Genomic DNA, 13,825 nt, shown 5'->3' with positions numbered 1-13,825 from the left:
CAGACCCACCACTAACATTGTGCTCCCTAGCATTAACTTCCCCTGCAAACTGGCCACAGTGGGCAGTGGGCTGCTTGGGCGCTTCCCCCTCTACATGTATAGTGGGGAAGGACGAGGCCTTGATGGCTGGTGCCCAATCCTAGTAAGCAGCAGATTTCTGGAGAGCAGAACCCCTCCTCAATTCCAGATGTTGCTCAGATATTGCAAGCCATCCAACACTCACTAGAGGTCCTTGAATCCAGAATTCGAGGGGTCGGAATAGATGTGGCTCTTCTGCTCCAGGACCTTCAATGGGTGACCGGAAAAGTTACAGAGATAGAAGCCAGAGTATCCACCCTGGAAGATGACTCAATGGACCTTAAAGCTGCAGTGTCCCCACTGCTATCTGCCATCCATACTCTTGATGCCCAAGCTGAAGATGCTGAAAACCACTCTCGATAGAGCAACTAACGATGTGTGGGTTTTCCCGAAGGAATCGAGACCCCTCACCCGGAAACAATTGAAAACTGGCTTAAATCTTAGGACCGAGATGGAACTCCTTCACCCTGGTTCATGGTGGAAAGTATGCATCAAGCCCTGATAAGGCGTCCCCATCCTGGTGCTCTGCCCTGCCCTATCATTGCCAAAATACTGAACTTTCTGGACCGCAACACCATTCTCTGTGAAGCGCATCCCCACAGTAAGCTACATTTTCGATTATCACATCATGGTCTTTCCGAACTACACCAAAGCAACTCAGAAACAACACAAATCATTTGATGCAATTAAGCAAAAACTTAGGGCAATGGCTCTCTCATTCATGTTGCTCTCCCCGGCAGACTGCACGACTTTCAAGGATCCCGCTTCTACTTTTTTGACACCCAATAGGAAGCCTGGGAATGGGCAACAGAGCAATGGACTCTTTATCAATACAAACGCCTAGAGAGTGCTAACCAGCCAGGCCAAGACCTGTCACGCTTGGCTGTTACTCATTCTCAATCACGAAAGCGGCTTGGCTACAGGAGGTGGGGGGTGGTCAGTCCCCTGAATCCTTGGAAACCGACCATGGTGGATCTCAGGTGGTGGATGAAAGACACCTTGTCTCCCTGACACCCACTGTGGCTCCGGGGCCTGTTAAGGCAATCGTTTCAGATGGGGGAAACCTGTTTGGAGGCCCAGTGTAAAATTACGGGTCCCTGCTGACTGCCATGTGATAACCTTGAACCCAGGACATATATGATTTAATATTTTGAATTTTGTATTTTGCATTTTGACTTCTTAATTTGAATTCTGCTTGGTCCACCTCGAATACCCTGATATGTGTATTGCAAATGTTTTTGTGGGAAGTTTGGGGGGGAAGATGCTTCTAAGTTTGAAGTGTGGGGTGGGGTCTGGTTGTTTTTGGGGATTTTCATGGGATTTTTGTTCTCTACTTTATGTTTTTCTTTGTTAAAATTGCTCCCACATTTGCCTTCCGCCATTCGCCGCAGCATGTGCAGCGTATCTGCACACCGCTATTTGATCACTTAAACCAGCTTGACCATGGAATTAAGTCTCATTTCATAAAACGTTAATGACCTCCTTGACAGTATGAAATAGACTACAGTTCTCAAGTTTCTACATCGACCGGGGCTCGTATTGCTACAAGAAACACACCTCATGGGTGCCCAGTGATCTTTCCAGAGACAATTTGGAAATGTTTGCATCTATCCATAACAGGGGGAGTGGCGATCCTTCTTCGTAATAACATTCCACTGGTGGCTGCACAAATCCTACATGACTCTATGGGCCGATATGCTGGGGTGGTAGGAACCCTTGAAAGGAAACTCTAAAACCTGCTAAACTTTTACATACCTCTACATGGACCCACCTTTCAAGACCTAACCGAGGTGGTGGCTGCACTACCTAATGGGACAGAACTCCTTATGAGAGATTATAACACTATCCCAAACACAAACTTAGAGGTCTCTGGTTCTCCCTCATGGGATTGCCTGCCTCTTTCCAAGGCTTTCACTCCCAGGGAGGAATCACTAGGGGTTTGCGATGTCTAGCGGGTGTGGCCTCATGATATTGCTTACACACATACCTCAGCGTCCATAAAAACGATGTCCTGCATTGACTATAAATTCCTCTCAGCCATGCATCTGTCTTCTACTTGGGGAGTCAGTATCCTCTGTCACAGTATCGCTGGCCACTTCCCTCTGCTGCTTCGTCTTGGAACCCCAGCGCACTACAAACGATCAATGTGGTGTCTAAATGCCCGATTCCTCATGGATTAAACTCTTGTAGAGTATTTTGCTGAGGCATTACACTCCTATTTTGTAACTAACAAAGGCACAGTGCAAAACACTGGTACACTTTAGGCGGCTAATAAATCCACACTCCGGGAAATAGCTCAGGCATGCTTCAAACGTAAATATAGAAACAAACACCTACGGATTGAGGAACTTGAATCTCGCATACTTCGATTGGAGACGGAGGCAGCAACTGATGAAACTGAGCCCTTAACCCGGCAATTAGAAATAAACTGACTTTCCCTGCATCATCTGGCTTTTCATGTGGCCCCACAATACTGGCGAGCCTCCACTCAACATGTGTATAAACACGGGGATAAAAGCTGCTCACTCTCATATCTCCTAGCTACTAGAATTTTTATATCCCACTTTATTCCTTTCATTGATGATGGCTGTAGGGTCCCGTTTGTCAGAACTGGTAAATATCCTTGGGTTCCTCAGGAGCAGTACCCTCAAGAAGCCCACCTTCCGGCAGCTTCGACTCAAGCTTAATTGCACCGTGGATCAAAGTGGCTAGAGGGGGAAAGGGATTTTCGAAGGGTACTGCAGGGAGGGAGACCTGGAACGAGACGTTGTCCTCAATTAGCTTTCCTGATATGTTGTGTGAACTCTTGAGCTAAACTAGCATGGTTAAATAACAACAACATACCGGTAAAGGAAAGCAGGTTACTTATGAAACAGTTGTCACTCTAACACCTTCTTCACAAGGAATACAATTGCTGTTCCTATAATCCTCAAAACAAAATATAACATTATAGACTCTATGATTTTTCGAGTGCTTGCATAAACACTGTGCTCCAGAGCATGTCACACTTTCATATAAGAGAGACTATTAGTTTTTGTTACACTGTCTCTTTCTTAAATTATGATTTGCATGTAACACGGTTAAGAATCACAGCGCTAATTCCAACACATAATGGCACAACAGGTTTCAAATGCAAGGTTCATTTCAACTTGTAATGTGAATATTATCTATGCACATGCCCAAGAAAGCGCTCCAGCGCAATGTGCCATGTTCAATATACAAATGTTCAAGAAAGCGTGTCAGTGCGTTGTGCCAAAGTCAATAAGCAAATGCCCAAGAAGCGCTCCAGCACGATGTGCCATGTTCATTATGCAAATGCCCAAAAACGCGCTTCACCACATTGTGCCACATTCCAATATGTAAATGCCCAAAGAAGAGATCCAGCGCGATGTGTCAAAGTCTATCAAATGCCCAAAAAACGCTTCGACAAAGAGAGCTCGAGTCAATATGCAAATATCAACAGGTTGCTCCTTTAAACAGAATGGAACGATCCTACCTGATGGTGATCAAGGGAAGGGTCAATAACCTGCATTAAGTCACCAGAGATCTTCTCACTGAAACCAGAGATCTGCTGCTGCTCACGCTCACAGTTCTCAATAACCAGCAAAGAGAACAGGGTGTGGCTCCTATTTAAAGGCTTTCTCAGGAAGTTTCCAGATAACTCTCAGGTAAACTACTGGAGCTGAGAAGGGCCAATAGACCTAGGGCAGCAGACTATGAATTTGAAGTCTGCAATAGTCTGTAACAAGCATTGGTACAAACAAGTGACAGTGCAAACAATAAGCACTGGCAACACCAATAAACAAGCACTGGTAAAAGCAATAGAAAATACAACAGTCTGTAACAAGCATTGGTACAAACAAGTGATGGTGCAAACAATAAGCACTGGCAAAACCAATACACAAGCACTGGTAAAAGCAAAAGAAAATACTAAAGGACATGTGGTTGGCAGAATCATGACACCGATCACGTCGGTGGCAGAAATTGCGTTGGTGTTTGTAGGCTTCTATGAGACCCTTAACGCGTGTCAGTCATGGCCTGCCCCTAAGCTGGCCCACCCACTACTCTCCAACATACCTTTATCCCATCTCATGCTACACCAACATGATGCCCTAGACTCCCCTATTACTTAAGATGAGATTCGATTGACTATCTGGGACTTGAAGTCTGGTAAGACCCTAAGCCTGGACGGCTTCCCATCTAACACTACCCTAAGTTCTGTGACGCAGTCACCCCGCATTTCCTTCAGCTTTACTCGGAAGCTGAGAAACAAGGATCCCTCTCCTCGGATCTGGACCTCGCAACCATTATGGTCCTCCCTAGATCCGACTACCCAGAGTCAAATTGTGCCTCCTATCACACTATTTCCTTAATTAACACACAAATTAAGATCTACGCCACAATCTTGCCAAATAGACTCCAATTAGTCCTTCAGTCATGAATCTATCCCGATCAATGCAGCTTTATGCCCGAACACAGCACTTCGCACTGTATACAAGTCCACGTGGTTTTAGCCCATGTTGTAGATGTCAATGAGGCAACTGCCCTATTACTTGTCTTTTTTTTATTTTTTAAAAAAGCCCTTCAACACTGTTGACTGGAGATATCTTCAACTGGTGCTCTTTCATATGGGGTTTGGCCCCCGCTTCCGTGCTCCCGTGGCTCTTCTATACTCAACGCCTACATCTCAGTGTCTTGTGAATGGAGTGTTCTCCCGAGAATTCCCAATCCAATGTGGAACCCCACAGGGATGGGACATGGGAACCTTTTGTTCATGTAAAGCGCTGTGATGCTCAGCTACGTGGCTGGAGGTAGAAAGAAACACTGGAGGACCGAATCGCACCCTATGCAGACGATGTTCTCCTCTTTCTCGTTTCCCCTGCGACATCGGGCCCATGAGTTCTAGAGCTTCTGAAAATGTTTAGTGATACCTCTGGACTCCGAGTTAATAAGGGGGAAAGCAGTCCTAATTACTTGAAGGCAGACCATGCTTCCCTGAGATGGCAAGCCTCTGGACTCCGAACTAACAAGGGGAAATCACTCCTAATTCCTTTGAAGGGAGACCATGTTTCCATGAGATGGCAATCCAACATCCCTGTTTGTCGTCTGAGTTCCAAATACCTATGAATCCATGTCACAACAGTGCCGGAACTCACATGCCTTCTTAACCTTACACCCCTCCTCAAAGGGACTAAAACTAGTCTGGCCACTTGGAACAATATACCCCCTCAACATCCTGGGTCAGGTCGCTCTGATTAAAATGATGATACTCCCCCAGTTACTTTACATCCTGCAAAACCTCTCACTCCATATTCCCAATACATGGTTCACTGAGGTAACAAAGATACTTTCTTTGGAGGGGTAGACCCTTGTACATTGCACAAACTAATTGTTGGCATTTAGTGTACGATGGCGGACTGGCAGCTGTGGACATTTATCTTCATTGTTGGGCGATCTCACCTTCTTGACAATAATGACTGGTTGACTGGCAGATGGAGTGACACGGAGTACCGACTTGAACAACCATGTCTTGGTTTCAACGGAGTGATGCATTATTGGAACGGCCAACTGATTCCCCATGACCTTCCCAAAATCACCAGAGAGATCTTCCTGGTGAGGAGGTCTGCTAAAAGATTCACTGCCTTAGAGAGGTGGCTAACCCAACAGACTCCGCTTTGGAAGTGACGTTGGCTTGAACACACAGTGTGGCTGGAGGGCTTTTGATACTGGAATATTATTGGGGACACTGTATGGTGTGGGTTCTCCATGTACACCTTTGCCAATCTTCAGACTCAATTCACACTCTTCCATACCCAATTCCACAAAAACCTGCAGTTGCAACATACATCAATCAATCAATTAATCAATCAATTAATCAATCAATCAATCAAACAGCATTTGAAGCACAACACTGTCACCCCTAGGGGTATCTGGGTACTGTGTCTCCATCAGAAAGCCAGGTATTGAGTCTCTTTCTGAAGTCTGCCAGTGAAGGTGCTGTACGGAGCTGAAGGGGAAGGTCGTTCCAGGTCTTGGCAGCTATGTAGGAGAAATAGCGGCCACCGCTAAGGCTGTGACGGATGGGGGGGGTGTCCAAGGTTGAGTGAAAAGGAGCTCATGTGTCTAAAGGGTTGGTGGAAGTTCAGTAGATGGTTGATGTAGGCAGATCCTAGGTCATGCAGGGCTTTGTAGGTGTGCATGAGGATCTTGAACTGGCATCTCTCCTGGATAGAGAGTCAGTGGGGTGGTGATGTGGGTTTGTTTGGTGAGGTCCCGGATGAGTCTGGCTGCAGCGTTCCATATGGTCTGGAGACTTCTGAGGAGCTGGGTGGAGATAAACCCAAAAACAGAAACCCAATCCTTTCCCCCTACCCCTATAACTATAACTCCCCATTTGGACAAACACCAAACAATATACTATACTATGCAAAACAACACAAATTAAAATTACAAAACAAAAATTACAGTTTGGGGACACAACAGGGACAGCACACATACCAACAAGACCAAGAAACAGCACCAAACTCTCCAGCAAATAACAAACACCTCCACCAGTCAGCACAGACAAAAAGTCTGTTAGTGAAAATGAAAGGAACTTCACACTTACTGGTTTGCAGCATGGCTTAGCCATTGCATCATTTCCTGTGTCGATGTGTCAAGTTTCTGACGTATGCATCACATTTCCTACTAAAGCGTAATTTTTTCTGATGCTCCTCTAGGGAAATAGCCAAGGCACGAGTTACACACAACATATGACAATGCCCAAAACAGTGCTGTTGATACTTTTGCATTGATGCGTGGCTTCCATCCGATGCTCCTTCCACTGAAGCATCACGTTTTCAGGTAAACATCACTTTTCGTACAAAGGCATCATGTTTACTACTATTGCGTCACCTTTCAATCAATCAATCACTGGTTTGTAGAGCGCGGCTCTCACCTGTGAGGGTCTCAAGGCACTGAGGGGGGGCTGCTGATCCGTCTGGGTGTGGAGGTTCATTCGAAGAGCCAGGTCTTGAACTGTGTCAACGATGCAGATTGCCTGAGGTGGAGGGGAAGGGGTTCCAGGACTTGGTGGTGAGGTAGGAGAAGGATCTTCCTCTGGTTCTGGTCTTGTGGATCCGTGGGACAGAGGCCAAGGTGAGTTGGGAGGAGCAGAGTTGTCTGGCGGGTTTGTGGAAGGCAAAGCGGTGGTTCAGATATTCTGGTCCTGCGTCGTGGAGAGCTTTGTAGGCATGTGTGAGGAGCCTGAAGGTGATTCTCATGTTGATAAGAAGCCAGTGGAGTTGCCAGAGGTGTTCTGTCATGTGGTTCTGGCAGTGGCTGTCAAGGACCTGTCTCGCTGAGGCGCTTTAGACGTTTGGTAGTTTCCTGAACTGTTTCTGGGTTACGCCGGTGTAGAGTTCATTGCCGTAGTCCAGTTTACTGGTGGTGAGTGCGTGAGTGACCGTCTGTCTGGATTCTGTGGGGAGCCATCTGAAAGTATTTTGAAGTAGGCAAAGCGTGTGGAAATAGGATGAGGATACTGCGTTGATTTGGCAGGTTCATTGAGAGCGAGGAGTCCAGTATGATGCCAAGGTTGGGTGCATGGTCTGTAGGGGTGGGAAAGGTTCCTAGTGTGGAGGGCCAACAGGAGTTGTCCCAGGCTGAGGGGGTGGGTCCCAGGATCAGTACTTCAATTTTTCTGAGTTGAGCTTGAGGCAGCTGTCTTGCATCCAGGTAGCGACTTCCATCATTCCGTTCTGAAAGTTGGTTCTGGCAGATGTGGGTTCGTTGGTGAGAGAGATGATCAGCTGGGTGTTGTCGGCATAGGAGACAATGTTGAGTCCGTGGTTTCTGACGATGGCTGCGAGGGGGCCATGTAGATGTTGAAAAGGGTTGGGCTCAGGAAGGAGCCCTGGGGCACTCTGCAGCTGATCTCTGTAGGTTCTGAGAGGAATAGGGGTAGTCTGACTCACTATGTTCAGCCGGTCAGGCAGGACTGGATCCAGTCCAGTGCCTTGTCTCGAATGCATAGTCGTGGAGTCTCGTGATTAGGGTGTGGTGGGAAACGGTGTTGAATGTGGCCGAGAGGTCCAGTAAGATGAGGGATGTGGTTTCTACCCAGTTGAGGAGTGAGCAGATGTCATCGGTGGCGGCAAGGAGTACGGTCTCTGTGCTGTGCTTTTCTTTCCTACTAGAGTGTCAACTTTCCTACTCAAGCGTCATGTTTCCAGGTAAAGCGTTAGTTTTCGTACAAAACATCACATTTACTACTAATTTGTCACCATTCCAACTAGAGAAGCACCTTTCCTACTCAAGTGTCACATTTTCAGATGAAGGTTGACTTTTTCTACAGAAGTGTCACGTTTACTATTAATGCGTCACCTTTCCTACTAGAGAGTTACCTTTCCTACTCAAGCATCATGTTTTCAGGTGTAGTGTGCCTTTTCCTAGAAAAGCTTTACGTTTACTACTAAAGTATCACGTTACCTACTATATAGTCACGTTTTCTACTAAAGTGTCACGTTTCCTACTATATTGTCACATTTCCAACTAAAGTGTCACATCTCCTACTATATTGTCATGTTTCCTACTAAAGTGTCATGTTTAAAACTGTAAATGCTTTTGCTCACTGTTACAGATACATTCCAGTCCATGTGTGTTATGTGTAGTGATATTGTCATGCATAGTTCGTACTGACTTTCGCAACATGCGTTACTCATGCAGGTGTTCATAGGTTCACATATGACTCTTCCATTACTCTATGTAATAGCAAATGCTGAGCATGGGCTGATACATTGTACACTCTACATCCTGACTCTCATGTTGATCCTGTAGCTTTCTGTTATGGCTATTTGAAGATGCTCCTGCCCACTCTATGTTATGTGCTCATACAAATTGTTGAAGTGACAGATTGGGGATCAGATATTTAGCTAGTTGGTCCTCCCTAGGTAGGTAGTGACATAGCAGACATGCCTTACACTGACACATGCATATGTCCATGGTAAACCACAGATGTTGGTGGTGGGCTACATAACATTGGCACAGGCCTATAAGGGTAAATTGTTAGCCAGTGCAGTTGATGTGGTTCTATCCATCCACATAGGATTAACGCACACATTGCAAATGAGTGACGTAGTGTTGATACTGCCATTGGCAGAGTAATAAGTACATGTCAAAGTGGAACAATATTGTGTACCCATTAAATAGTATTGGTCCCACTATGTGCACATGATACATGGACCCTGATTATTCAAGAGTGGCACTCTGCACGACATCACTGAAAAAGTGAAGTGGTGCACAGTAATTAGGTTATACCGCACATTCCAGTTCATTCAGACTACACTTGCAAACAAGTTGCCTAGCAGATACACATTCACACTTGCACCATGGGTGGTGGGGGGCATGCACTGCATGCAGGATAGTGTTTGTGTATGAGGGTGCACCTTTCTTCACAGGTTGCACCCTCGGAGACCTGATCATCTTTTTATGTGTGCCACAGAACACAGCATACATAGGACATGAGAGTGAATTGGATGACTTCATTTCTTTTTTACTTTTACACGTCAACTGGGCACCACTTGATTTGTCACATTGTACAATTTTCCTGGGGCGGGATACATGACATGCCTGATGAACCATGGGAGTGGCATGGCAACACCCCCACGATGCCAATAGAACACCTCCCTTGCACACATTGATGCTACCCAGCATTCTCGCCAGGAATGCATTGCTCTGTACCTTTGCACCATTCAACTGCAGACAAAGTGGCTTTGCGTGTCTTAAAATGTATGACTTGGGGGGTTGCATTACACATGTACCATGATGAGTGGTGCATATGAGGCACACCCCTCATGCTTATGTCCCTTCATGCATTGACAGACACAGAGATGGGTATTGTAGCAACCATTTCTGACTGCTAGTGGGTCTGTTAGGTACTTGAGTTTCTCTTACCTACAAGTAGGCCATTTCCATATCGCCCATCCTGGAAGCGGTAATTTATTATGGAGTTCTGAAATAAGTATACATCATGAACACTGTTAGAGAATTTGCCCAGCACATTTGTGAACAACCTGCGATGGTCGACAATGACCTGCACATTGATGGAGTGGGTGTGTTTCCTGTTCCGGTAGAGATGGGATGGAACAAGTTGTATATGTGTGCAGTCCATGCCACCCAGCAAGTGTGGGAACCCAGCGATGGTATAAAACCCTTGTTTTGTCTCCCAGTTCATGGGTGTTGAGGAAGAGAAGGTGGCAGGGTGTCAGATGGATGATGACACCCAGGATGGAGGTAAAAAATGAGGAGAAAGAATGCCGAGAGATTCCGGCCACTCTGGCAGCTATTATCTGGAAGGACCCCAACGCCAGCATGTGTAGAACACCCATGAGCTTGAGTGTAGGGATGTCGGTAGACCTGGCAGCTTTTGGCTGGCACCTTGGTGCAGTCAGGTCTAGCAGCTTTACAATGGACTCCCTCCTCAGCCGGTAATAGGTGAGTCAAATTAAGGTAGTCTGCAGGCCAAAAACATGCTCCCTTCTCCTGTGTTGCCTTTCTGGGGGCGAAGGAGGGGTGGTGGTGGTTTTTGTCTCCTTGCGACTCCTAACTCCAAAGTCAGCACCTCCATGGTATAGCTATGGTTGCCACACTGTTCAGTCTGGCTTATCGTTATGTAACAATGTCAATGTGTCATTTTCTATGCTTAGGTTTTACAGGCGCAGCACTTTTTTGTCGTTATCAGACCTTTGCACGACTCTAGCAGGCATGCGTCTCTTTGGTCAAATCTTGTAAATATCCATGCATCTGTTTTACGGTAGAAATTACGATGTAATGCCTACCTTGCATATTTTAACACTTATGTGACGCAGGCAGTTGCAATGCAGGTTCCATTTGATGCAGGACTCCTAAAAGTGACGTGTCCTCCAAAATACGTCACCCTGTGAATATGGAGTACTGACAGCACCACAAATCAATCAAAAATGTTGAAGCATTGACGGCGCAAGCTCCTTGTAATTAGGCTCCTCAGTCCACAGTGTAACTTGCCTCAGCAGGTTTGAATTGCACTACTGTATAGATGCACCAGACACTCATCCTAGACCTCCTATGCCACAGTCTGTCCCAACTCTGCTCCTTCCTATTGAGAGGTGTATCTGTGTGTGAGCAGTGTGCTTGTGTGAGTGCAGGACAGCCACCATGTTTTGTGAGTGCATTGTGAGTGGTGTTCCTGTGTGAATGCAGGATTAAGCAGGATTAACACTGTCTTTTGTGAGAGCAGGGTAATTGGTCTGCAGGTTAAAAGTTGTGTATCTGTAAATGCAGAGTGATGAATATGACTGTGTGACAGCAGCACGAGGGATGAGCCCGTGTGAGGGCAGCAGTTGAGTGTGGAGTTCCTACATATTATTTCATCATGTGCATGCACTTCCTTTACACCCACAAACACTGCGTAATGAAACTTGCGGAGGCCCACCTGCAAGGTACGTGGAGGGGTCCCCTCCAGACTCAATTAGGAGCTCTTCAGCCAGAGTACTGTGCTGAGGGGGGCCCGTGCACCACGGGGGCTGCGGGGGCCTGTGTTACACCACTACCCACAGATCACATACCGAGCTGGACAAAAACAATGCAAGCTTCCCCCACATATTCACAGAACATGGACAGCATCTGCAACAGCAGTCCAAGCCTGTGTGTAAATACACACACAATGTGCAGCATTTGGAAGCAGTGTAAATTCCCCTCACACACAGCACAGGTACAAGATGGTCAGCACTAGGGCAAGCTAAGCTATCCGCAGAGACAAAATGTGTATCTCACTGGCTGATGCATATAAGCTTGTTTCAGGCAGAGAATACCCAGAGAAAAGTATAGAGATGGGTGAGCCACTGAAGGCTCGAGCCAAATGTCAGATGGTATTCAGCCCGATGTTCTCTTCAGTTCTCAAGCCCAAAATCAGCTGAGCTTTCAGGTGGTTTCTGCATGCTACACATGCGCTAACATAATGCACCAAAAATAAAAGATAAGGCATTAAACTGTGATATCAAACAGAAGCAAGAAAGGAATACAAATGTAGTTGCTAAATTACACAATGTGAAACCAGAAAACGTGAGAATAATCCCAGCTTGGCAACTTGACCAAATTGTGTGACCCTTTGCAATTATTTTATTTTATTGTGCCTCCTATTTTTGCATTATTGAATGTCAGAAAACACTGAAATACAAGAGTATGTGTACGGTAAAAAATCTCTCTCTTGTGTTTGACTTAATGGACTATAGTGTTGCTCGGTGCAAAAGAAAAATGTATATGGTGGAAAGGCATGAATGTTTTAAGTTTATGTTTAAAACCTGTCACTTTTATTAAATGCCTCTCAATGCAGTGATATATTCTGATGTACTAAGGTGAAACATTTGTTAAACAAATATAAGTTTTTGAATTTTTACCATACTTTCTCCTATTTGTTCGGTGAGCTCCATGCCAATTGTTCCTATGCTTCACCTTGTTCTTGGGCTCTTACAGCCAGGACAGGGTCTTAGAGCCAAGAAAGACCCTTGGCATGGCTCTCCCTGTTAATTTGTCAACTCACCCACCTCTACTACATTACTTTGTATAACATTTGCTTGAGTTCCCCCCTCAGTATCTTACTCTGGGGAGAAACATCTTGTTTTCTGAGACTCTGGCTAGTTTCCAGGTCTCAGAAGGGTGACTATTCCTACTTCTGATTTTGATAAGGACAAATTGTGCATTAGCGAAGATGTTGTTTTAGTTACCAGTTTATTTTATAGCATATACTGAAACAAACAACACTCGAATAATTCATTATCCCAGTTCCAGTTCCCCCGTCCTATGTAAGTCTATGTTTTTTTTCTAACCAACATCGTCTGCCTTCCCCCCATCAAGATAAACTCAGTGATTACTGTGTCTGTTTTGTCATCAGAAGCAATGCAGTAGCATGGTTTTTGCTGGCGGGAGGCAGCCAGAGCCAATTTGTGCATTCTGCATTTACAAAAGTGACCATGCGCACTGCTCTGCCATTCAGTAAGTGTGCAATGAGGGCTTTGCCGTGCTTCAGTGGATTCTGCTGCTCTGAGTCTGACTCCTGCAGCTGAGGCAATTGAACGGAGTTAGAAGACAGTGGTGCAGGAACAATATGCAGACTGGGGTTGCTGATATCAGTGTTAAACCACTAAACTCATATGGATTCTGTAAATCCAAGCATCACACAAAGAATAAGTATTAGAAATGAGCCTCGCAAAATCAGCAGCAGAGTTGTTTGGGATAGTATGTAGCTGGTGTTGCATTTAGGCATACACTTTACAAATATATTACTAAAGCACAGTATGGAAGCACTGTCATTTACGGGTAGCGCATTTTCGATTGACATGACCAAAAACTCTGCACAGACTTTCAGTATTACGGATAAAACTATACAGAGCAGAAATGATGATGTGTGGATATCGAGTCTCAGCAAATATTTGTCACTTGTGTGTCACCAAGTAGTGTCTTGATTTCTTTTGATCCTATTAAACTTTTGTTTCTATTTCACTTTAGAATTACCAAAAAGTGCTTCATTTGTGCTTTCATAACTGTTTATTTATTTTGAAATACTTGTACAGTTAATTTATAGGTATTTAAATTTTTTGCCTGGTATAAGAAAACGACATCCTACAGCCTTTCCTTTCAAACCAGCAAGATTTTTACATAGTTCACTTCACAAAATCCTCACACTTTGCAGCCAGAGAAAGAAAATACCAGTCTCCATGTTGAAAGAATAAGC

The 13,825-nt window shown here is 45.2% G+C and overlaps 1 protein-coding gene across 4 annotated transcripts in view; it reads right to left on the bottom strand.

The window, feature by feature from the left end:
- SLC25A45 (solute carrier family 25 member 45) overlaps nucleotides 1–13,825 on the bottom strand; it is a 227,318-nt gene that overhangs the window by 209,399 nt on the left and 4,094 nt on the right. The window contains exon 1 of one of the 4 annotated variants that reach the window (XM_085625509.1): nucleotides 3,605–3,683. The exons of 2 other annotated variants lie outside the window; for them this stretch is intronic. The gene's annotated coding sequence lies outside the window, so the exon portion shown is untranslated. Of the gene's footprint in view, nucleotides 1–3,574; nucleotides 3,684–13,825 lie in introns of those variants that run through there. One more of the 4 variants, XM_085625510.1, reaches the window with a different exon arrangement.

Source organism: Triturus cristatus, chromosome 9 (genome assembly GCF_964204655.1).
Source record: "Triturus cristatus chromosome 9, aTriCri1.1, whole genome shotgun sequence".
NCBI classification, from domain to species: Eukaryota; Metazoa; Chordata; class Amphibia; order Caudata; family Salamandridae; genus Triturus; species Triturus cristatus.
Note: the sequence above shows the minus strand (reverse complement) of the source record. Positions and strands in the feature narration are given on the sequence as shown.